Below are 26,997 nucleotides of genomic sequence, written 5' to 3'. Positions count from 1 at the left end.
AGCTGCTTTCAGGATTTTCTCTTTGTCATTAAGACTTGTAAGTTTTACTATTAGATGATGGGGTGTGGACCTACTTTTATTGATTTTGAGGGGGGATTCTCTATGCCTCCTGGATTTTGATGCTTGTTCCCTTTGCTGTATTAGGGAAATTCCCTATTATAATTTGCTCCAATATGCCTTCTGCCCTCTCTCTCTCTTTTTTTTTCTTCTGGAATCCCAATTATTCAATATTGTTTTGTCTTGTGGTATCATTTATCTCTCAAATACTCCCCTCTATGTCCAGTAGTTGTTTTTGTCTCTTTTGTTCAACTTCTTTATTCTCTGTTATTTGGTCTTCTATATTACTAATTCTCTCTTCTGCCTCATTTATCCTAGCAGTAAGAGCTTCCATTTTTTTATTGCACCACATTAATAGCTTTTTTGATTTCAGCTTCACTTGATTTTAGTTCTTTTATTTCTCCAGAGAGGGATTTTATTTATCCAGAAAGGGATTCTCTAATATCTTCCATACCTTTTCTGAGCCCAGCTAGCACCTTGAGAATTATCATTCTGAATTCTAGTTCTGACATATTACCAATGTCCATACTGATTAAGTCCCTAGCCATCACTTCTGCCTCTAGTTTTTTGTGTGTGTGTGTGTGTGATGCTGAGTTTTTTCACCTTGTCATTTTATCCAGATAAAAACATATGAATGAGAGAATAAAATACTAAAATGGTCACAAAGACCCCAGAAAATTATCATTAACCAATCAGAGATACCTGAAACTGGGGGAAGTAGAAGGGGGAAAATAAAAATTAAAAAATTAAAAATTAGACTGGTGAATATAGCAGAGCCACTCCCTTGATTTTATGTGTATTCTGGTCTCTTAGAAGAAAGTACCTCCCAAAATTTTAGAGAAAAGAAAACTTATATATATCCAAAAATAAGGGTAAACACAATAAAGAGATGAAATGTGACTGTAAAGATAAAAGTTTTAAAAAAGATTCTAAAAAAGGAATTGATAAGATAAGTTGGTTGGAAAAAGAAATTTTAAAAAAAGAGGAGAGAATGTGATCAGGCTCGAGACTAGAACAAAGCCATGTGCTAGATTTAGGGTATATTTTGATCTACTAGAAGAAATTATATTCCAAAAATTTAAAGAAAAAAAGCTATATGTATACAAAAAATAAGGTTAAATACAGTGAAGTGTTAAAATATAACTATAACAATGAAATTTAAAAAGATTTTTTTAAAAAAGGATTGTTAAGATAAAATAGTTTAAAAACATGAAAAGAGGAAAGAGGAAAAGTTAAAAAATAGAAGAAGAAAAAAAATAGAATTAAAAAAAGATAACTTTGCCAGACTAAAGGATCATGAGGGAATGCCATGAATTCTCTCCATTGCTTTCCCTAACTCTGGAGTTCTGCAATTCTCGTTGATTGGTGAACTTGGTCTTGGCTGGATGTTCTTGCTGATCTTCTGTGGGAGGGACCTGTTGCCATGATTCTCAAATGTCTTTGCCTGAGGTGAAATTGCACCAACCTTGCTAGGGGCCAGGCTAAGTAACCTGTTCACATTCGCACTCGGGACCTTTTGTTCCCTGAACACTTGCCATAGAGCTTTGGAGAAGGAGAATGAAGATGGCGGCCTCCCAGTATCTGGCCCATAGGAGCCGAGAGGTTAGGGCCCCACTCCTCAGTGCACCCCCATAGAAAAGCAACTGATCCCTCCCATCTCCCTGGTCTCCAGCCACACTCCTTGCTCACCCAACCTGTGACTGATTGTTTCTGTCTCTGGTGCACAGCCCCATTTGAAGTCTCCAAACCCTGCAGATTCCTGCTGCACACTACTGCACAACTCCTCCTGGAGGAGGAAGGAGGGAGAGGGTCTCCGGATCTGCCACTTGTGGGGTCCCTACTCAAAGAGCAGGGGCCCAAGTGTGCCTTGGATCATGGCTCAAGGTAACCCCAAGCCAAGAGCTCACTCCTCAGCTCCAGCTCTGTCACTGTAACTGACTTCCCCACTCTGATGCCTGGCAGCTCTGCCACCCTCAGACATCCTGGTCTTTCTGTGACCTCGTGGGTCCTGAGACCACACTGTCCCTGTGAGGGCACTTAGCCTCAGGAGCGACATCCCTCAGTAGAGCAGACTTCTAAAAGTTCTGTTTTTGTGCTCTGCTGCTCCACCACTTGCTGGGAGCCAGCACTCCTACCCCTCATGGTCTATCTTCCCGTCACTTCAGATTCATTTCTCCTTAAGTCCTACCTTCTGGAAAGTGGTTGATTTTCTGTTCCTACAATTGCTGCTCTTCTTCTCTTGTATCTCCTGTTGAGTTTGTAAGTGTTCAGAATGATTTGATAACTAGCTGAACTCCTGGGACCTAAAGCTATTTCAGTCTGCTCCTCCTTTGCCATCTTGCTTCCTCACTCTCTTTATATATTTTTATATTTCTGTACTACATTTGCCATACTTCTGTTGATACTTATCAATTTTCAGCCTTTTTTACTGTGTCTCTCCTCGAGTAATATATGGGATTCTAGCAAACAGATATTTGTCCAATTCATGTTGGCCTCACTGTGGTAAGCTTGGTAGCTTATATATAGTAAGTATTTTAAAAATGGGCTAATGTATAAATGGAGTGAACAAGCAAGGCATGCAATATAACAAATTCCATAGTAGATAAAATTATCATCTCAGTGCTTATTTTGAATGGTTGTTTTAGGAAAGATAGGAGGTATGTACTGAGGTAGAAGTATATAATTATTGTCTTATCTTTGCTTCAAAGTGTGAAAGATATATTCTAAATGCCTGTAACTCCCTCTTAGAAACACTTTATGAATCTGTCATTCATTAGTTATCCAAACTTTTTTTCTCCATCCTATATCTTGTAGGAAAATATGTTGGGATGTTTACCATTACCTTTGTAAAATAGCACTTCCTTTGATTAGTTCAAAGCAAATTACTTCCAGCCTTAAAGTAGATGTTCTGTTTTATTATACTAGAATTTTGTGGATAAGGTCACTTTCATCTCATCAGTAACTTTCATTGGTTTAGGGCTCATATTCCTCAGCAGCCTCATCATGGAATTAGGAAGCATTTTTAGAGTATGTGTCTACCATCACAACACATGCACATCACCACTTTTTTCCATTCCCTTGCTAATTTTAATCACCGAGGTATATGTTTTATTTTTTGGAAAAAGATAACAAAAATTATGAATGCCATTTTAAGTGGGAAGAAGTATTGTTATAAGTACAATTATAATTTGGATTTTATTTCTAATCCCCTTCCTAACAAACAACAGTCTCCTACTGCTTATCTTTTTATCCTACAGGAACACTAGCCCAAATTTTTCAAGGATTAATCAAGACAGTTTCTAATATGCCTTTCCAGGTTATATCTATTAGGCCTGCACTTATTGAAAGGGCCATAATGTCCTTCTGAACATGTTGGTTTTTTTTTTTTTAAAGATTTTATTTTATTTGACAGAGAGAGAGAGATCACAAGTAGTCAGAGAGGCAGGCAGAGAGTGGGGGGAAACAGGCTCCCTGCTGAGCAGAAAGCCCAATGTGGGGCTTGATCCCAGGAACCTGAAATCATGACCTGAGCTGAAGGCAGAGATTTAACTCACTGAGCCACCCAGATGCCCCCCCCTGAACATTTTTTTAAAGTTCTTTGAACATGGGCAAGTAGAAGTTATTTATTAACCACTCTCTCTCTCTGTGTGTGTGTGTGTGTGTGTGTGTGTGTGTGTGTGTGTATGAAATCAACAGAGCCTTTAAGGTATTTTTGCATTTTAATGTATACTGAAGAACTTAGAGTAACTAAAAATCTAAAATTTTCCCCAATTCCAGAATTTATTAAAAAAAAAAAACAGTAGTTAAAAGCAAGAAACAACAAAGATACCTGGGTGTGTCCTCTATACTTTTTCACCCAAATGTATACTGATTGGTTTGTTTGCTATTATTTTTATCTATACTTGCCTCCTTTCATCATTATTCCATTTTTTGTTGTTGTTGGTTAACAATCTTTAGCTAAATAACAGTTGTTGTAAGAGGCTTTAAGAAAAATCTATAAAAATAATTGTTACCAATTTTTCTTTAATCATATAATATTTACCTTCTTTTAGAAACCCTAGCTAATTAATGAGCATGTGTCTACCCTTCAGTAGATACTATATTCAGGATATGTCTTTAGTTTTCTCTGTCTCTTTTTAATTAAAACTAGAAGGAATATTTTAGAATGAAGAATAGTAATATGACCCCTAACAAAGAGAATAATTTAAAAAGAATAACAGCTAGCATCTATTGTGAGTTTCCTATGTATTATTTTAAGTGTTTTCTAAGCACTTTAAATGTTTTAAACCATATAATCCTCTTAACAAATTTCAGTGAAGCCCAGAAATATTGAATAACTTGCCCAGGGTCTCAGAGCTAGTTAATGGTAGAACCAAGATTCAAACCCAGAGAGTCTGGATTTAGAGCCTGAGGGGATTTGTTTGTTTGTTTGTTTGTTTGTTTTGAGAGATATAGAGAGATAGCTAGAGAAGGGAGAGAAAGAGAATCTTAAACTGGCTCCACACCCAGTACAGATCTGATGATGCAGGCTGACACAGGGCCCACCTGGGGCCCATACAGAGCTCAATCTCATGACCCGGAGATCATGACCTGAGCAGAAATAAGAGTCAAGAGTTGGATGTTTAACTGACTGAGCCACCCAAGTTCCCCTAGAGCCTGGACTTTTAACCATTTGATGACCCTAGGTCTCAACTCATTTTCTTGTGATGAAGTTGAGACTATACCCTTCATACATACATCTTTGAGTGATATAAGAAGAATCCATTTTTTTTTTTCCAAACTAGGGAAGAAATGAATCCCTTATCACTGTTTCTAACTTAGTTGCTAGACTGTTGAGTCCCAGAGAAATGTTTCTATGTGATAAATTTCCAAGGGTTCTATTTATAAAGTAACTATTATCAAGTAATAGTTATAATATTTTCCATAACATATATTTTTTCAATGAATAACACATAAAAAACCAAATTACCTTAACATGAAGAATATTTTGATTGTGCTTTCTCTTGGATCTTCATAATTGTTACTTTTGGATTTTTTCCTGACTCTAATTCAGAGATGCCTCTCAGGGTCTTTTGTATACAGTGGTATTCAAGAGTATTGTCAGGAATGAATGAATTGCATAAGTGACAGATGAATTCTTGTATTTTCTCAGTGAAATTCAGTTTTAGAAACCTATCTCCTTTGCCCCTTCAGGTAATATAACTGTTGTTGCACTGCTGTTATAACTGTTGTTATAACTGTTATTAATTTTACCCAGTGTGTACATTTAGCTCAGCACAATTTTAAAAAACAACGCTTGTAGTCAAATAGATGTACATTCAAAGCTTCAGCTGACATAGTAGTTTCTTCAGATGGTCATAGTAGTTACTTAAAAGAGTTGAGAATTAAATGAGATAATCTACATGAGGTACTCAATACACTACCCACACATAGTAGGCATGACATTAATAGTAACTAACTACTCTTTAACAATAGTAACATTAATAGTAAATAACTATTCTTTAACAATAGTAAAATGAACTACTTTCAGATACTGTTGCTTAATTTTTCCCCTCACAGTTAGTATGATCTTAAAATCTATTTCTATTAATTAAATTTCCATAATGTTAACTTTAAATATTTTCTTTGGTATAACCTTTTGTTACGCATCAGCTCATTGAGCAGAAGCACCTTGTAGAGAATACAGTTCTGAGTACAATTAGGTTTATGATGTATATGTTTATATTTTTTATGACTAAGAATAGAAAATGGAGAATACATACGCTGTGTGGGAAAAAAAAAATGTTTTCCTTGGCCGTGTATTTTCCCATGAAGGATCTGTTGCCTTAGAGAATCTATCTGTCCCCATTCAGTCCCACATTGCCTTTGTAAAACCCACCAATTCTTCCTTGCTCCTCTGAGATTGAAGGGCTGTCGTCATCATTCTTATACTTGCATAATTACACATAATACACATCCAATCTGCCATTCTAAATGTGGAGAGCTGACATTCTGGCATGTTCATGCGTGTATTCCAGGCAGTGCTCTAAACCCTGTGGGCACTTCTTAGCACAGCTATTGAGGAATCCATAAAGAGCCGTGAGTCAAAATTAGGTGAGCAAAAGAACTAGGGGTATGGGACAAAGGAATACTTACACTGGGGTCTTAACTCAAATGCTTAGGCTTTATGTTTCAGGAAATTACAAGAAATGCTTGGATAATTATGCTTTTTCTATTCCCAAACATATTACTTATTAGGGGGTCAAAAAAAAAAGGTTGAGGTCATATTTGCCACAAAACACTATAAGAATGGAGTGGAAGCAAGAGTCAAGCATTTGTTAAACTCCTGTGACAATCCAGATAATTAGCAAAGTATTTCTAAACACATTATTACATTTAAATCTCACACAGTTCTACAAGGCAAAGCTCATTTAATCCATTCTGGAGATGAGAATTCTGGCCCAGAGATGTTAAGGAGTTGTTCATATAGCTGAAATCTAAAAAAAAAAAAGAATGTTTCTGATTCTAAAGCCCACAAGTGCTTCCAGTATATAATACTGCTTCTACAGGAACTATATGCATAAGGACATATGACAACAGTTAAGGGCATAAAGTCTTCAGGGAAGACACAGTGAGAAATTATAAATTTCTATTATTTAGATTGTTCTAGGATCTCAGCAGCATGAGCTTCCTCTTCCCACTGCAGTCTTCAAGAAAGAGGGTTTGATCTGTGAGTCATGATGAAAGGGAAAGGAAATGGTTGAGCAGTGGATAGGAAAGAAATTTGGTCCACTTGACCTTGTATTGAAAGTTCTTACCTTGAAGTTGTCCCAAGTCTGCCTGAATAATGAGGGCTGTCATGAAGGAGACTGATAAAGACTGAATGTCTGACACTGACAACAATAACATTTCATCATTGGTAAAAATGTTCCACAAGGGGCTGATAATATACCTAGGGATCATGCATGACTTACTCACATAATGGCAGTGGATCCCATTCAGAATAGCCTCTGAAGACAATGGGACATGGGCTGACAACATTTCTGCTCCATCAGCAAAGACATCTTTGTCCAGCAGAGAAGTGGATGAAATAACATCACTTGAATCCTCTTTGTGTATGTCAGAAGGTGGAAGGAATAAAGTTTAAGGCAAGATTTAATGGTCTTGTGTACTATATATTAGTATATGAAATAGACTTTAAGAACCAAGAAGAAGATAAAGGTCCTTTGGTATACTAGAACTGATCATACTGAGGGAATCCATTTACATCTCAGGCCATGTGTGATATCCTTTGAAAATAAGCATAACCACCTGTGGATTTTGTAGAGTTCAAGTATGCAATGCAATAGATATTTTTATCTGAAGATTTGGCTTTACTTTAAACTTTGTACAAAAGACATAAAGGAATATAGTCACCTAGATTTATTTGATTGTCCAGTGTATTCCTAAACATGCAGTGATATGGAGAAATGGGCATTTCTTTTATATGGGTAAAAATGTAAATTGATACAAACATTTTTGAAAGCAAATTAAATATACTTCTTAAAATTTAATTTTATTTGGGGCGCCTGGGTGGCTCAGAGGGTTAAAGCCTGTGCCTTTGGCTCAAGTCATGATCCCGGGGTCCTGGAATCAAGCCCCGCATCAGGCTCTCTGCTCAGCAGGGAACCTGCTTCCTCCTCTCTCTCTGCCTACTTGTGATCTTTGTCTGTCAAATAAATAAATAAAATCTTTTTTAAAAATTTCAATTTTATTCATTGATTCAGTAATCCCTATCAGACAACATCCACATAGAAATAGTTATATAAGTACACAAAGATACACATACACATAACCATTCCAGTGTTCCTCATGATGGTAAAAAAATATATAAATGATCTCAATAAGGGATTAATTAGATAAATTTTTGAAGATAGATATACTAGACTACACAGTTGATAAAAAGAATAAGATTAGATTCATGTCTAGATATAAATATCTATGACATATTGTCAAGTGAAAAAAAACAAACTAAGAATAGTATATCTTATCTCATCTTATAAAATTAAAAAAGATAAAGTGTATATACATTTCTTACAAAAGCATAAAATAGAGTTTAAAAGAAAATACTAAGAGGTATATATCAAATAATTATTTGTAAATGATAATTATTATGGGGATTTAAATTTGCCACATTATACATTTCTATATAATCTTATTTCTCATAATAAATAAGTGCATATATAGAAAACATTTCATATACAACTTTTATAATAATAAAAATAGATATGTATTTGTAAACAAACACTACAAAATAAACAAAGGAAGAAGAGCAGAAACCCAGGCCTGTGGAAGCTTTTAAAGCTACTGGCTATGGCAGAAGTACATGGGTAATACTGCTAGGGTCTCCAGTGTGTACTAAGGATAAGACCATAAAACCTCAAAAGCACAACTCAAAAATACCTAAGATTTACAGTTCTTTGACATTTCCCAGTTGTTCCTAAATAATTTTCTGAGTATCTTCATATTTCTCTGACTTTTATGTTTCTTGCTGACTGGTGTCCTACCTGGCTTTTAATGGATCAGAGAATAAGCAGAAAAATCTCCTATAAGAAGAAAATAAATTCAATAGTTAGCAAAGAAGCATTTGAGGTTTTGATGTCTGCAGCCTTGAAATTGAGGAAGGTAGGGCTTGATGTCATTGCACATTTCTAGATAAATTTTATGAAGTACAGTATTCTTAGCAATGTTTGTTTTTGAGCTGATGTATGGCCAATGCTACGAGAAATTTTTAAGTATTCGTATAAAAGAGGGACACCTGGGTGGCTCAAGTCAGGTTAAGTGCCCAGCTCCTTGTTTTGGCTCAGGTTATGATCTCAAGGTCATGAGACTGAGCCCCACATCAGACTCCATGTTGGCTGGGAAACCTGTTTAAGATTCTCTCCCTGCCCCTCCTCCCTGTGCTTGTGTACATGCTCTCTCTTTCTCTCTCTCTCTTAAAAAAAAAAAAAAAAGAATTTGTAAAAAGAAATATACATTTGCATTATTATTCTTTTTAAAAGGCTAGTTATAAAGAATTATTTTCTTGGAACTTTACATTTGGCTTTCATTTATTTATATTTGATTTCTACAAAAAAGAAATGATGCCACACATTTGAGTGAGTTTCTGTAGAAATTATTTATTGAGAACCTAGAAATATACTCTGACCATTTCTGGAGAACCTAGAACTTCATATAGTATTTGTCTTTTTCTGAATTATCTTACATAGCATTGTATTTTCAAGATCCATCCATATAGTCATAAAAGGGAAGATAGCTTCCTTTCTCATAGCAGAATAATATTTCATTGTATATACATAAAACATCTTTTTTATCCATTCACCCATCAATAGGCATTTGAGTTGTTTTGTATCTTTAGTATTGCAATAATGCTGTAATAATGCATATAATCTCAAAGAAATCTTGTTTCCATTTCCTTTGTTTATACAGCCAGAAGTGGAATTTAATTTTTTAAATTAAATTAGTGAGATTTAATTTTTTCAGAACCTTTATTTCTATCAACAATATATAAAGTTTCCCTTTCACCAGATCCTCACCAATACCTGTTTTCTCTTGATTTCGTGGTGATAGCCATTTCAAGGGTTGTTAGATGTTGTTAAACATCTGTGATTTTGATTTGCATTTCCCTGATGATTAGTGATGTTGAGCATCTTTTCATTGACCATTTTAATGTGTTTTTTGGAGAAATCTTTAGTTTTTCTGCCATTTGTTTTTCCATTGGATTGTTTCTTATTATTGAGTCGACTGGGTTATTTATATATTTTAGATATTAACCCCTTATCTGATATATGGTTTTGAATATTTTTTCCCATTCTGTAGTTTGTCTTTTCAGTGTGCTAATTGCTTCTTTTGCTGTGTAGGAATTTTTTTTTAATTTAAATTCAGTTAGCCACATACAATACATCATTAGTTTTTGATAAAATGTTCAATGATTCTCTAGTCGAGTATAACATCCAGACGCATTACATCACGTGTGTAGAAGCTTTTGAATTAGATGTGGTCCCATTTATTTTTGTTGTTTGTGGTTGCGACTCCATGCCCCCAAGATTATCACCAAGAACAATATTGATGAGCTTCTTCTTCTAGAAGTTTCATGGCATCAGGTCTTATGTTTAAATCTTTGATTCATTTTTAGTTAATTTTTGTGAATGGTGTCCAATTCCATTTTACAACATTTGTTTCTACAGTTTCCCCAGAACCATTTGTTAAAAAGACTATCCTTTCATCAGTGCATATTTTTGGCTCCCTTGTCAAGTATTAGTTGACAGTACATGCTGGGGTTTAAATCTGGGATCTCTATTCTGTTCCATTGGTTGGTGTATCCATTTTTTGTGCAAGTACCATACTGTTTTTATTACTGTGGCTTTGTAGTATAGTTTGAAATCTGTGTTATCTCCAGCTTTGTTCTTTTTTCTCAAGATTGTTTTGGCTTTAGGACTTTTGTGGTTCTGCAGAATTTTTAGGATTGTTTCTTCTATTTCTCTGAATAACTTAAGTATTTTGATGGGGACTGTATTGAATCTGTAGGTGGCTTTGGGAGTATGGCCACTTTAACAATATTAATTTTTCCAACTCATGGACATTTGTTGTCTTTCCATTAGTTTGTGTCATTTCCAGTTTCTTTCAGGAAAGTTTCATAGTTTTCATTGTATAAATCTTTCACTTCCTTGGCTAAATGTTTATGTATTTTATTATTTTTGATGCTATTATGAATGGGATGATTTTCTTTCTGTTTTAGATGATTCATCATTAGTGTAAAGGAATGCAATTGATTGCTCTCTGTTAATATTCTATATTCCAAATGTTTTGTATCCTGCCACTTAACTGAAATTTCTATTAATTCCAGTAGATTTTTTAAAACTAATTCCTTGGGGTTTTCTATGTATAGGATCATATCAAATAACAATTTTACTTCTTCCTTTCTGATTTGAATGCTCTTTATTTCTTTGTCTTGCTTAATTGTTCTAGCTAGACCTTCCAGTAATATGGAGTGGTGAAGATGGGTATTCTTGCCTTGTTCCTGTTCTTAGAGGAAACATTTTCCTCCCCATTGAGTATAATGCTAGCTATAGATCTGTCATATATGGCCTTTATTATGTTGAGGTATGTTCCTTCTATATTCACTTTTTTAAGGGTTTTTATCATGAAAGAATTTTGCATCTTTTAGGATATGATTTTTATCTTTAGCTTTATTGATGGGATGCATTGCATTTATTAATTTGCATATTTTGAGTCAGCCTTGCATTCCAGAGATAAATCCAACTTGGTCATCATGTATAATCTCATTTGTTCTTGAATTTGGTTTGATAATATCTTGTTGAGAATTTTTGCATCTATATTCATCAGGGATATTGGTCTATAGCTTTCTTCTGCTATCCTTATCTGGTTTTGGTATCAAATGAATGTTCCTTCCTCCCTGATATTTTGGAAGAGTCTGAAGAGAATTGATACTACTTCTTTAAAATGTTTGGTAAAATTCTGCAGTGAAGCTGGCCCTGGAGTTTTCTGTGTTGATAGTTTTCTGTGTTATTATTGTTGTTGTTGTATTACTAATTCAAGATCTTTACTTGTTATTGATCTATTTATATTTTTTATTTCTTCTTGACTCAGTCTTGGTAGGTTATGTGTTTCTAGAAATGTATCTGTTTCTTCCAGGTTTTGCAATTGCTTGGCCTATAATTGTTCATTCCTTGGCCTATAATTGATTTTATGTATTTCTACAGCATCCATTATAATGTCTTCTTTTTCATTTCTAATTTTGTCTTTTTCTTAGTCTAGTTAAAGGTTTCTCAATTCTGTCTTTTTCAAAATGAGTTTCATTGATTCTTTCTATTATTTTTTGGTCACTATTTCATTTATTTCTGGAAAAGATCCTTATTTCCTTCCTCTTGCTAAATTTGGGTTTATTTTTCTAGGCCTTTGAGGTGTTAAATTAGGTGGTTTGAGATCTAATTTCTTAATATAAGGGTTTGTTGCTATAAACTTTCCTCTCAGTATTGTTTGTGCTGCATCATACACTATTCAGTAAGTTGTGTTTTTCTTTTCATTTGGGATCACTTTTTAAAATTTACCTTTTGATTTTTTCTATGACTCAATGGTTGTTTAGGACTATGCAGTTCAGTTTCAATATATTGGTAGATCATCTCACTTATTATTGATTTCTATTTTCATACCATTTTGGTCAAAAAAGATAGTTGGTGTGATTTCAATCTTATTTTTTTTTTAAGCAAGAGAGACAGAGACAGAGAGAGAAAGAGAGTCCAAATGGGGGTAAGGAAGGGGCAGAGGAAGAAGGAAAGAGAATTCCAAAAAGGCTTCACACCCAGAGAAGCTTGGTCTGAGCCAAAATCAAGAGTCAGCCACTCAACTGACTGAGCCACCCAAGAACCCCTTAATATGATATCAGTTTTAAATTTGCTACAGTTTGTTTTTGCCCTATCATCTTATCTATCCTGAAGATTGTTCTTTATGCATTTGAGAAAAATGTGTATTTGGCTGCTCTTGGATGGAATGTTTTGTATATATCTATTAAGTTCATTTGTTCTAAAATGTGGTTCAGTTCTGACATTCCTTTGTTGATTTTCTCTGGATAATCTATCCATTGCTTATAATGGAATACTGACAACCCTTACAATTCTTGTATTGTTATTTCTCCCTTAAGATCTATTATTAATTGCTTAATATTCTTCAGTGCTAAGTTGGGCATATGTATATTTATAAGTTTTATATATTCTTTGTGCATTTACCTAAGGCTGGAACCCTGTGCTTTAAGTCTGTTTTGTGTGATATAAGTATGTCTATACCCACATCCTTTTGGTTTCTTTTTGCTTTGAATAACATCTGGCATCCAGTCGTTTTGTGTCTATTAAGTGGCATATAATTGATTCTTTTTTTTTTTTTTTTAAATCTATCCAGTCACTCTATGACTCTTGATTTGTGAGTTCAAATCATTTACATTTTGGGTGATTACCGATCTGTTAGGATTTACTATTACCATTTTATATTTTGCCTTTCTGGTTATTTTGTCTCTTCATCGTTTCTTTGTCCTTCTGTTTCTGTCTACCTTTCTAAGCTGGTTATTTTCCATAGTGATTTGCTCAGTCTTCTGGGTTTTTTTTGTTGTTGTTGTTGTTGTTGTTGTTCTTGTGTTTTGTGTTTTTATTGTAGATTTTTGCTTTATAGTTATCTCAATGTTTACTTACATCAAAATTCTCATAGATATAATGGTTTTTTTCTGCTGATATCAGTTTATCTTCATTTTCCTGTAAAGTTTCCATTCATTATTCTTCCCCTTTCATATTTTTGATGTCACAAATTACCTCTTTTTTTAAAATATTTTTTATTTATTTGACAGACAGAGATCACAAGTAGGCAGAGAGGCAGGCAGAGAGAGATGGGGAAGCAGGTTCCCTGCTGAGCAGAGAGCCCAATGCAGGGCTTGATTCCAGGACACTGGGATCATGACCTGAGCCGAAGGCAGAGGCTTTAACCCACTGAGCCACCCAGGTGCCCCACAAATCACCTCTTTTTATGCTGATTTTTTTTTTTTTTACTAAGATTAGAAGCTGTAACCTTTATGCTATAGTTTAGAGATTAATATAGTATTCTAAAAAAAAAAAAAGTTGCAGTCTTCTATCATCTAATCAGAGTTTTCTGTACTCTCATCTTTTTATTTCAGCTTGAAGGCTCCTTTCAACCTTTTCATAAGGCAGGTTTAGTGGTGATGAACTCCCTCAAATTTTGTTTGGGAAAGCCTTTATTTCCCCCTCATATCTGAAAGATACCTGCTGGATGGAGTATTCTTGGCTAGCAGTTTCTATCTTTCAATATTTGAATATGTCATTCTACTCTCTCCTAGCCTGTAGACTTTTTGCTAAGGAATCTGAAGAGCCTAATGGGTATAATTTTGTAGATTATTTTGTCCACCACCAGCTGCTTTTAAAATTCTCTATCATTGACTTTTGACAGCTTAGAGATAATGTCCCTTAGGGAAGGTGATTCAGCATTGAGATAGTAAGGTTTCTGCTAGCTTTGTGGACCTGTGGACTTGAATACCCAGTTTGTTCCCCGAGTTTTGGGAGTTCTTAGTTTTTTTTTTTTTTTTTTTTTTTTTTTGTTGTTGTTGTTGTTGTTAAATTTATTTATTTGACAGATCACAAGTAGGCAGAGAGGCAGGCAGAGAGAGAGGGAGAAGCAGGCTCCCCGCTGAGCAGAGAGCTTAAGGTGAGGCTTGATCCCAGGGTCCTGAGACCATGACCGAGTTTAAGGCAGAGGCTTAACCCACTGAGTCACCCAGGCGCCCCAGCTTTTACTTTTTAAAATGTGTTTTCTACTCCCTTCTCCCTCTCTTCTTCTTTTGGGACATCCATTATCCTTATGTTAGTTTTCTAATGGGGTCAGTTTTTGTAGAGTTTCTTCACTTTTTAAAAATCTCAGTTCTTTCTCTTCTTCCCCCTTAATCATTTCCATAATTCTATCCTTGAGCTGCTAATTCTCTCTTCCATGTGATTGCTCTATTCCCAGTGCATTCTAAGACATTCTTTATTTCATTTATTGAGCTCTTCAGCTTCAGAATTTGTTCGGTTCTTTTTTAGAATTTCAATCTCTTTGGTAACGTACTCCTTCTGTTCATTAATTTTATTCCTCAGTTTATTGTATCACCTTAGGTGTATTCTTTGTTTTGGATTTTGTTTTTTTCTTTTGTTTCGTAGCTCATTGGTTTTCTTCATAATGCCTATTTTAAACTTTTTATCAGTTAGATGACATTCTCCCACATCTTTGGATTCAGTTGCGTGAAAATTGTCAGTTCCTTTTTGTGAAATTATATTACCATGATTTTTCATGGTGTTTGATGAGAAGTGCCTCTGCATTTGAAGTAGCAAAGACCTTTCTTGTTGAGGCAATGCTTTTACTTTGATTCTAATAATTCAACAAGTTGGTAGTAGGAACCTTCCTTTTGTCTTCCAGAAGGTGGTGCTACAGTACCAGTTTTTGGTTTCCCTTAACAAAGCTGACCTAACCCTAAGGCCTGGACCCTATGCATAGATGTTTAAAAAACAAAACAAAACAAGACTTGGTGGCAGAGTAGGGGCCAGTGTGTACTGAGCACTTGGGGCTCTGGGTATGCCCACAGCCTGGTGGGGGAAATCCTCAGGTGAGTGGAGGAACCCCAGAGATCCATGGTCAGTACCCAGTACTTCCCAGGGAGACAATTTCTTACAGTTTTCTTTGCCTATTTCCCTTTCCTTTCCCTTCCCCCCAGGCTCTGGGGTCTCTCTTCAGAGGGAGTAACTAGTCCCTCCAGTTATAGCGCACTCACCACCTTCACCTCCCACCTCTGCCAGGAAGGTCATGATGGCTTGCTGATGAGCCTGCCACTGCCTTCTCTGTGGTCACCAGCTCCACTGCTACAAGCTCCACTGTCCCTTCCCTTGTGCTCTGCCATTTCTGTAGTCCAGTCCAACTTCTTTCAGGTGCACAGATGGATGGATATCTAAGGTATCCTTGTATGCTGTACTACACAGGCTTTTAAATTTTTTTTAAATTGTTTTTGGTTTTGGATGTCCAATTAACTATAAATCAAGGGGAGAGAAAAAGGGAACAACTGATGCTGCCAGACATCACTCTGAGCTACTTCTCCTTATTACTCCAAGTCCTCTGTTTGAAAACTAGTATTTACGTATTTATTTTGAGACCTTAAAGGGAGGTAACTATTTCCACTTCAGTCCAGATAAAAACTAGGAGCTATTAAATTTTATCCAGGACTCCAGAAGTAAACAAAATGTGACAAACCCAGGGCTGATGTTCTGCCCACTATGAATATCCAATAATTAGCCAGATAATTCCTGAAAATAGGTCTAAAAACTGACCCCCTATCTATTTTGAAGTTAAATGGTTTTATAATATGTATTTAACTTCTGAAACACAGAAAACCCTATTTTTGAGGGGAGGGTGTGATCCTTTCCTAGATACCCAGAAAGGACATTGGTGGAACAGCGCTTCTTTGAATCAAAATGTTGTGCTATGGTTTGAGTTCCTGACACTATCAGTCTTGGGCCCAAGGTCGGACTCCCTAAATGAGGATTATAATGTAGTTTTGGCTGAATGTGTAATAGACAGCTTTACCCAATCTTTCTATATCTACGTGCCATGTCAGAAACTTGTTAGGGAGAATGATTTGTTGTAAGGCTGCAGGGCTTGTGGTAGTTTTGAATTCATTTTTGTGCAAACAGGGTGGGACAAGTTGTTATATCTGTACTAGCCAGATAGGTGTTGAAAAGAACTTATCAATTACTATACTGACAGGACCATATCATTTTGAGCACAGCCATAGCATAGCTAGCCCAGCTCCTCTACAGTTAAGGTTGTAAATATTTCTGCTTTTTAAAATACTACATCCCCAAATTTTGTGCTGACAGAAATAATACTTGATGCTGTATAAATAACAATGTAGGTCATGCACCATTTTACTACATATCCTCACTCTGGCTCTACTCTTGTTATTCTTGTCTCTTTGCTTGTCATTCTCCCAAATAGTCTGTAAGCGTCTTGAGGGTAGAGATCAGATAGTGTATCCTCAGAGTGTAACTTAATGCCTGGCAGAAACTAGGTTCTCATATTTTTTGAAGAATTTAAAAAACTATTAAAAGGCTACAACTAAAGACACAATTAGCCAGTACTTCCTTGAGTAAGTATGGATGGACTATGTATAGATTATTTATTCTTCATGTTTAAAATCTCTCCATAATTTTATATGCTAACTGGTTAGAACTGCCAAGAAGGAAATGAAAGTTTAGTATTCTTTCTTAGAAGATACTGGGAAGATTATGTAGATCCTTTACAGATTGACATAATTCAATGTCACCTCTTCTAGTTTATTTGGGGGGAAACTCCAAATAAATTATAACCTCAGTAAATGTAGGTATCATATGTATTTTGCTAACCACTTTATCTGCAGTGACAACAGTGGTGCCTGACATATAATAGATATTTAACATATAATTGTTGAATTATCACTGAGCATTTTTGTTGATTTACACCAAGTCTTATTCTAAAAATGATAAGGGACCTTACATAAATAAATACAAGTAGAAAATAAATGTATAAAAATTAGAGCAAGGGGAAGTTATGTACAAGGAATAAGTTGAAGGGGTAAAACAAAGATATGAAAATACGTGAAATAATAGTGTTGTACAGTTGTTAAATATAATTTTTTACTGTATGTCAAAACAAAAACAAAATACCCAAGACAGTAGCACTGTGGCAGATGCTCTCAGTGCTCTGCTCATTTTGCCTAAGACTTTCAGTGGGTTCCAACCAGTATTCAAGTGACCATTCTTGCATCTGTGCCTAGAACTCCTTACCCCCAAACTTTAGGAAGCATATGAAAGTGCTGAGAACTTAACACCACCGAGGAGCCTCAGTTGAAGACTAGCAAGAGTTGGTATATAAATATCCCTATTCCCCTATCACTTTGGTGTGACCCTTCTAAGGCACATATTTTTTGGTTGTTGTTGCTTTAAACCATTTCCCATAGTCTCTGTGGAATTAAGCTTCAGTAGCTGATGCTTGTAGCTTTTTCATTTTCCTTCTATCTTCTGCAATACCTAACTACTTCTTTGTAGTGTTTCCTGCTCTTTCCAAATAAACTACTTTTAATATAATCTTTGTCTTAGTGTACATTTCTTGTTAAAACCAAAATAAGACATAAAAATAAAAATTATATCCCAAAGGTGACAAGGACAAAATAAGCTATATTGGCAGGAAGGAAATTTTTCTGGGGAAAAAAAAAAAAACCTACTCCATGGACACTCCTAGAGTGGGCAGTGGCTAATGTATAAAAAACAGTATCTTTGATGATATTGATCAGGCAATGTCTCTGTCTCCTATGATCATGATGATTTCTCACTGTGAGAAGAATTTGAGGAAGGTAAAAGAACATTTAGTCCATCTACAGAAAGCAGAAATCTTTGTTGTGGATTCTGTATAAATTAGTATGAGGATTATTCTATCTTTGCTCACTTGACTACCATTCCATTTTCAGCCTATTCCTCATCTACTTTGTCACTTTGGTTTCATTTGAAGGCTGCTGTTCATTAGCTACTTGTTACAGTTTTGGCTGACATACTGTTCACTTTCTAAATCTCTCCACACATCTGGTGTCACATGTTTTCCTTGCAAATTTACCTTCCAGAGTAAAAGTTGTCATGCATGATCCCTATGGAGATGAGCAGCCTTTCCTTTGTTTTCTCCTGGGGAAAGAAAAAGGGAAGGATGATGTGCTGACACATAGAATATTTAAGCCAAACACTTCATTAATGTACCTATAAATTTTTTATTAGGAGTCTGATGGGCAGTGGTAGTCCATTGCATGCTTGCTGGTCTTAGACACAAATAATTGTCATGTACCACAAGCATCTGCCGTACACTTCTAGAAGTAACTCAGCTTGACTTTTTAATACCCCTGTTTCTTTTGTCACCCCGTAATTTAACAAAAGGCAGAAAACAAGGTTCCAGGAAAGCAAGAGTTAATAAAGAATTGATTGAAGTGAGAGATTCAGGCCATGCTTAGATAACTGAAAATAAGCAGATTGTGCCATAGTTGGTCTAGTTATTTTAGCTTCTTTGACAGCTTGTTCAGAGTACCGTAGTCTAGCTGTGATTAATTGTTTGGCTATCACTCGTTAATATGGCAGGGGGAAAAAAAAGGAAAAAGAAAAAAACAACTATGCTACTGAAGATTAGGCATGTCCTACAGACATAGGAAAAAAACTTCAAAATGAATTATATTACTGAATAATTAAGTGGTAACTAATCAGTACAAACCACAAGTATGGAAAATTCAGCATTTCTCCATGCCTGCCACCCTCCCTACTCTCCCTTCCCCAGCTCTCCCTTCTCTCTTCTCCATTTCACACATCTGAATATGTGCTATCTTTGGTAGGTACCAAAGCTGTCAGTTTGTTTATATATGGTAAACACTATAGCTAAATGTTAGTGGAGAAACAACACTTGCCTCTGTCTAATTTAGGTAAGGCAATATCACTCTGGATCTTAGAAAACAGATTAAAAGAATATAGGTCCCTGGGGGTCGAGGTCAGCACAGATTTGGAGAGTAGGAGAACTATTATAGGGAATTTTATTAATAATAAACATTTACTGAAAACTCATTCAGTGCTAAACTCACAACTAAACCCTCTTTAGGCTATTCCATGTTTAATCCTGACAATAATGTTGAATTAAGAACTACAATGGTCCTTCCTTAACAAATGAGGGAATTGAGCCAGAGAAATGTGTTGCCTGAGAGTAGCGGGTAGAGTTAGAATTTTTACTCAGACAGATTCCAGAATCAACAGTTTCAAAGGAACCCCAATATCCAGGGAGCCAGGTAAATGTAGCTGAAGGATAGCTTATTGCAAAACTAAAGAAAAAATAAATGAGAGAAGAGCATGAAGAATCTGGAAATCTTCAGTAGCTGAATATGAGAAGAGGAAGATGTTAGGTTCCAGCACTTCCAGAAATTCCAATACCAAGGAAGAGATTTCCCAGGAACACGAGGACATTGAATATTGGATCAGAATTGGCTTGGGTCTATGCATCTGAGTATTCAAGAAAACATTATTATCAACCAAGTAAAAAATAATGTCTGTACAACAACAACAAAAAAAGTCACTTGAATACATTTCCTTCATGTCATTAGCAACTTAAGAATAGCTCTTCATTGAGACCAAGTGTGTTGCCTTCCTCAACACTTGTTTCTTAGTTGTAGACTCACTTTAGGAGGGTAAGAAAGCTGAGGAGCTGGGCTAGCCATTCAGACCATGCTTATACAACATGCATATACAATTGACTATGGTGCCCCATAGTCAATTGGGCACCATAGTCAATTGCTTTTTACCAGGTTTTATATCAAATTTACTTCAAGGATTGTTTCAGAACTCAACTTTAATCTGCCCATGTTGGTAAGTAGAGAACAATAACAATAACAAAATTTTATTTTGCTACATAATCCAAGTACTGTAAAGGAAGTGAGAAAGAATAGGAATAATATTTTTGAATGGAGTAATACTGAATAATGAGCAGAAACATTTATTATAAGTTAATGGACAAGGCTAAAATAGGTTAATTTATGTATTGTAACTTTTACAGATGCTTTATATGAAAGAGAAAGGTTCAAGAAATGTTATATGTGCTTTTCTTCTCTTAATTATTTTCATTACATATTTACATATAAAAGTCCTGAAAAATCCTTCTATAAAGAAATCCTACTAATTTTGTTTAACTTTGTTTCCCAAATATAATTTACCCATAGAATCTATTTTTGCAGAGAATGCCTTTTAATATCTAACTGATAAATCTTAGACACAATTTTGGAAAAAAATTATATAATAAGCTCATAATAAGTTAAATAAGTTCATTTTAGATAAAGAGATTGAGTTAATTCATAGAGGTATAGATATAAACATTTATTGAGTCCTCATGGCAAGAAAGTATTCTAGGTCATTGGTAATGACAAAAGTTCTGTGCCCTTATAAAGTGTGATGTTGCCTGTGACAAGTTGTCTTTTCTCGAACAGAACAGTGTCATTGATAAGAGACTTCAGCTGGTGATTTGCAGAGCCTTCCCAAGAATCAAACTGATATTTCAAAGAGATTAAAAACTGAAGGGAACATATGATATCCATTCAAATCTGAAACTTCAGATTTAATGAAGGCTGTATCAGGATGAGATATTATTCAGATATTGAGCTACATTTATGTAATCCATATAAACTTATAAATCAGTCACATTAAATAAATATTTATTTTGTTTTAATTGTCACTTTGTATGTTTCAGGGGTTTCAATTCTAGTTTCTTTCAATATTTAATAGATATGATTTTCATTTCTAAAGTAATCTGTACATTTTTGTTTTATTTTCTATAATTCAAATTTAGTTTGGCTACTTCTGCAGGATTTAAAGATTATGTTTTGGTACCCAATTTTGAAATATTAATTCCTACATTTTCACAATTAAATCATTACAAAGTGACATAATTCTCTCCACCTACCAACCCCCAAGCCTAGATACCCAGATACATGTAGAAACCAGCTTAAACAATCTCCACTTAACTTGCTAAGACTGTAAACCCTGCCCTCTGTATTCTCCTACAGATCTGTTCCTTCAAACCTGCTTACTCAGCAGTTCTTCCACAGTGTCTCCTGACAAATTTCATTCTACAAGCAGCCCAAAGAGTGACCTGTGCCAATTCCTGTCCTGGAGAAAGGGGAAGATAACCACATACATAGGCTGAGGACAGACCCTTGCTCTAATTGCTAGCCCATCCACCAACAAAAATCTCAGAGAACAGCACAAGTAGATAGCCCTGTACCTTGTGGTCACTGCAGCCCCAACAGATGGACTAAGGGTAAACATCTGGTCTGACTGCAGGTCCTGTCCACCAAAAAAGCCTCCCAAGGGACAATGCAGGGAGCATGCCCAGCAGTTTGCTGTGACTGCAGCTCCAGCAAATTGATGGAGGGCAGGCCTGGTGTGATATAACTAAAAATACAAGGCAGCCCTAGAATGACACGTTCATGGCTCAGGAACTAAGTCCTGCCCATATAAGGCAAATCTGGTCATTGCAGTTTATTGTACTAACAGCAAACACAGCTCAGCCACAATAGGAGAGCACATACAGCACACATAGGAGACACCCCCAGAAGTTCCTGGTTCTGGTGAATAGAGGGCATTGCACTATAGGGCACCATAGGACCTCTTATTCATAAAACTACTACCTTCAAGATTAGGAGACACAGCTGTCTTCCCTAATACATAGAAATAAACACAGAGGTTACAGAGAATGAGAGACAGAGGATATGTCCCAAATGAAATAACAAATTGAAATCACAGCAAAAGAATTAAATGAAATGGAGATAAGCAAAATGTCTGGTAGAGAATTCAAAGGAATGGTTATAAAGATACTTACTGGACCTGGAAAAGAGTAGAGAATCTGAGACCTTCAAGAGAGAGAGAAACGGTTTTTAAAAAATCAGAGATGAAGAACTTAATGACTGAAATTAAAAGTACACTAGAGGGAATCAGTAGTATATTAGAGGAAGTAGAAGAACAGATAGCCAAGCTGGAAGACAGAGTAATGGAAAGCAATCAAACTGAATAGAATGATTTAAGAAATGAGTATAGGTTAAGGAAACTCAGCAACACCACCAAGTGTAGTAGCATTTGCTTTATAGGGATCTCAGAGGGAGAAGAAACAAAAGGGGGCAGAAACTTCATTTGAGTAATAGCTGAAAATTTCTCATATATAGTGAAAGAAACAAACATCCAGATCCAAGACATACAGAGATCCCCCAGAATAATCAACCCAAGGAGGTCCATACCAAGATACACAATAATTAATATGGCAAAAAGTAATGATAAAGAGAGGATTTTGAAAACAGTAGGAAAAAACAGTTACATACAAGGGAAACCCCATAAATCTATCAGCTGGATTTTTAGCAAAAAGGGAAGGCCAGGAGGGAGTGGCATAATGTATTTAAGGTGCTGAAAATAAAATAAAACAAAAACCTGTCCCAAGAATACTATATCCATCAAAGTTAACTTTCATAAAGAAGGAGAGATAAAGAGTTACCCAGACAAAAACAAAACAACAATAACAACAAAAACTTAAAAGTTCATCCATCACCATTAAGGCAGCCTTACAAGAAACATTATAGAGAATTCTTTCAGTAGAATGTAAAGGTCATAATCAAAGTAGAAAATTAGGAAAGAAAAAAATTCACAAATAAATACAACATAATAAGAGTAGATTAATGACTTAGAAAACCAGTTCAATAGGTTAAAGCACAAAAACAGTAAAAAATCAATTATATCTAGAACAATCAGTACAGGGACTCACAAAATAAAAGAATGTGAAGTATGGTGTCATGCACATAAAATATGGGAGGAGGGGTAAAAACCCAGCACTTTTAGAATGGATTCAAATTTAAGCAACCATCAACTTAATATAGACTACTATATGTATAGATGTTATTTATCAACCTAAAGGTAACCATAGATCAAAAAACCTATAACAGATATACTAAGAACAAAGAGAAAGGAATCCAAGTATATCACTAAAGAAAGACATCAAACCACAAGGGAAGACAGTAAAAGAACTACAAAAACAACTGTAAAACAAGTAACAAAATGGCAATATGTGCATACTTATCAATAATTACTTTGAATATACATGGACTAAATGCTACAATCGAAAGACATAGGGTAATGGAATGGATAAAAATGAGGCCCATGTCCAAGAAACTTACCTGAGACCTAAAGACACTTGCAAAATGAAAGTGAAAGTTGGAAAAACATTTATCACTCAAACAGAAGAAGAAATCTGGGATAGTATTGCTTATATTGGACAAAATAAAGTTGAAAACAAAGATTGTTACAAGAGACAAAGAAGGACACTGCATAATCATAAAGAGAACAATCTGTTAAGAAGATATAATAATTGTAAAAATTTATGCTCCCAATCAGATTGGGAGCACTCAAATACATAAAGCAGCTGTTAAGAACTCGATAGTAATGAAATAGTATTAGGAAACTTTAACACCCCATTTGTATCAATGGATACATCATCCAGACAAAAAATCAACAAGGAAAGAGTGGCTTTGAATGACACATTGGACCATATAGATCTAATAGATATATTCAGAAAATTCCGCTTAAAACAGTGGAACACATTCTTTTCTAGTGCACATGGAATATTTTCTAGACTGGAGCACATGCTAGGCCACAAAACAGGCCTCAATGAATTAAGAAAGATTAAGTCATACCATGCATCTTTTCTGACCACAATGTTATGAAACTAGAAATTACAAGAAAAAAATCTGGAAAATAAATACACAAAGACTAAATGACATGATAAGAAACAATAAGTGGGGGTACCTGGGTGGCTCAGTCCGTTGAACATCTGCCTTCACCTCAGGTCATCATTTCAGGATCCTGGAATGGAGTCCCACATAGGGTTCCCTGCTTAGCAGAGTGTCTGCTTCTCTCACTCCCTCTGCTCCTCCACTGCAACTCCTACTCTCTCACTCAAAGAAGTACATAAAATCTTAAAAGCAAAACAAAACAAAAATAAAAACAATGAATGGGTCAATCAAGAAATCAGAAGAAATAAAAAAAAAATACACAGAGTCAAATGACAGTGAAAACATGATTGTCCAAAATCTTTGTGATGCAGCAAAAGCTATTCTAAGAGGAAAGATTTTAGCAATACAGGCCTACCTTAAGAAGCAAGAAAACATTGCAAACAAACAACCTAACCCTAAAGCAGAAATAAATGAAAAGAGACTGAGAAAAAAAGAGAACAGATCAATTGAATATAGGAGCTGGTTCTTTGAAAAGTTGATAAACCTTTAGCCAAACTCATCAAAGAACAAAACAAATACAGAATACTCAAATAAAATCAGAAATGGAGAAGAAATAACAACCAACAATACAGAAACACAAAGGATTATAAGAGAATATTATGAAAAATCATATGTCAATTAATTGAACACCTAGAAGAAATGGATAAATTCCTAGAAATACGCAACATTCCAAAACTGAATCAGGAAAAAAAGAAATAGAAAATTTGAACAGACTGATTACCAGCAATGAAATTGAATCAGTAATCAAAAAACGTCCAACAAACAAAAGTCTAGGATCAGATGGCTTCACATGTGATTTCTACCAAACATTTAAAGAAGAGTTAATACCAATTCTTCTTGAATGATTCCAAAAGGTAGAAGAGGAAGGAGAGCTTTATCATTCACCATGATAAAGTGGAATTTATTCCAGGATGCAGGAGTGGCTCAACATTCACAAATCAATCAACATGATATATCACATTAACAAAACAAAATATAAAAACCATATGATCATCTCAATAGATACAGAAAAAGCATTCAACAAAGTACAACATCCATTCATGATAAAAACTCTCAACAAAGCAGGTTTAGAAGGAACATAATGTAATATCATAAAGGCTATGTAGGAAAAACTCACAGTTAACATCATCTCAATGGTGAAAAACAGAACTTTTCCTCTAAGATCAGGAATAAGACAAAGATGTTCACTCTCACCACTTTTATTCAACATAGTACTGTAAATCCTGGCCACAGCAATCAAGGAAGAAATAAACGGCATCCAAATTGGAAAAGAAGAAGTAAACCTATTTGCAGGAGACATGATACTATTATAGAGAACCAAAAAAACTGCTAAAACTGATAAATTAATTTGATAAAGGTACAGGATACAAAATTAATGTACAGATACAGAAACATGACATAGTTCTGTACACTTATAATGAACTAGCAGGAAGAAAAATTAAGAAAACAATCCCATTTACTATTATAAATAATAATTTACAGTTCCAGAAATTGTAGGAATAAAATTAGCCAAGGAGGTAAAAGACTTGTTAAAATGTCCATACTACCCAGTAGCAATTACAGTCTTAAAGCAATCCCTATAAAAACACCAACTACATTTTCATAGACCTAGAACAAATAACCCTAAAATTTGTATGGAACCACAAAAGACCCTGAATAGCCAAAATAATCTTGAAAAAATGAAGAGCAAAATTAGAGGTTATCAAAATCCAAGATTACAAATCCTTATTAATTAAAACAATATGGTACTGGAATAAAATTGACAAAAAGATTAATAGAATGTAATAGAGTCCAGAAATAAACTCACACATTTATGGTCAGTTAATCCCCCGAAAAGGAGGCAAGAATATGCAATAGGAAAAAGACAGTCTCTTCAACAAATGGTGTTGGGAAAACTGGACAGCTATGTGCACAAGAATGAAACTAGACCCCTTTCCTACACCATACACAAAAATAAGCTCAAAATTAAGTAAAGACCTACATATGAGCTCTAACACCATGAAAATCCTAAAAGAAAACATAGGCAGTAGTTTCTTGGACATTTGCTGTAAAAACATTTTTCTAGATATGTTTTGTCTGGCAAGGGAAACACTAAAACAAAATTAAACTTCTGGGACTACATCAAAAGAAAAAGCTTTTGCACAACAAAGGAAATAATCAACAAAACAAAAAGGCAACCTACAGAGTTGGAGAAGATATTTGCAAATGATACATCTAATAAGGGGTTAAAATCCAAAATATTATAAAGAACTTATAAAATACAACATCCCCAATAAAATAATTAATTAAAAATGGGCAGAGGTTATGAATATTTTTCCAAGGAAGACATATAGATGGCCAACAGACACATGAAAAGATACTCACTATCACTAATCATCAGGAAAATGCAAATTAAAACAATGAAATATCACCTCACCTCTGTCAGAATGGCTAAAATAGAAAAGAAAAACACAGAAATTATAAGTGTTGACAAGGATATGGATATAAAGGAACCTTCAGGTACTGTTGGTGGGAATGCAAACTGGTACAACCACTGTGGAAAACAGTATGGAGATTCTTCAAAAAATTAAAAATGGAACTACCCTACGATCCAATAATTGCACAACTGTGTATTTACCCAAAGAATATGAAAACACCAGTACTAAAAGATACATGCACCCTTGGGTTTATCACAACATTATTTACAAGAGTCATGATATGGAACCAATTCAAGTATTCATCCATTGATGAATGGATAAAGCAGATGTGGCATATATACACAAGGTTACTACTCAGCCTTAAACAAGGATGAAATCTTGCCATCTGCAACATGAGTGTATCTATAGGGTATAATGCTAAATGAATAAGTCAGTCAAAGAAAGATAAATGTCATGTATCTCACTCACTTATGGAATTTAAGAAGCAAAACAAATGAACAGCAACAACAATAACAAGAGACCAAAAAATAGACTCTTAAATGTAGAAAACAAACTGGTGGTTGCCTAGAGAAGGTATATATGGGG

Source organism: Mustela nivalis, assembly GCF_964662115.1.
Source record: "Mustela nivalis genome assembly, chromosome: 1".
NCBI lineage: Eukaryota > Metazoa > Chordata > Mammalia > Carnivora > Mustelidae > Mustela > Mustela nivalis.
This window is presented reverse-complemented; position numbering follows the sequence as displayed.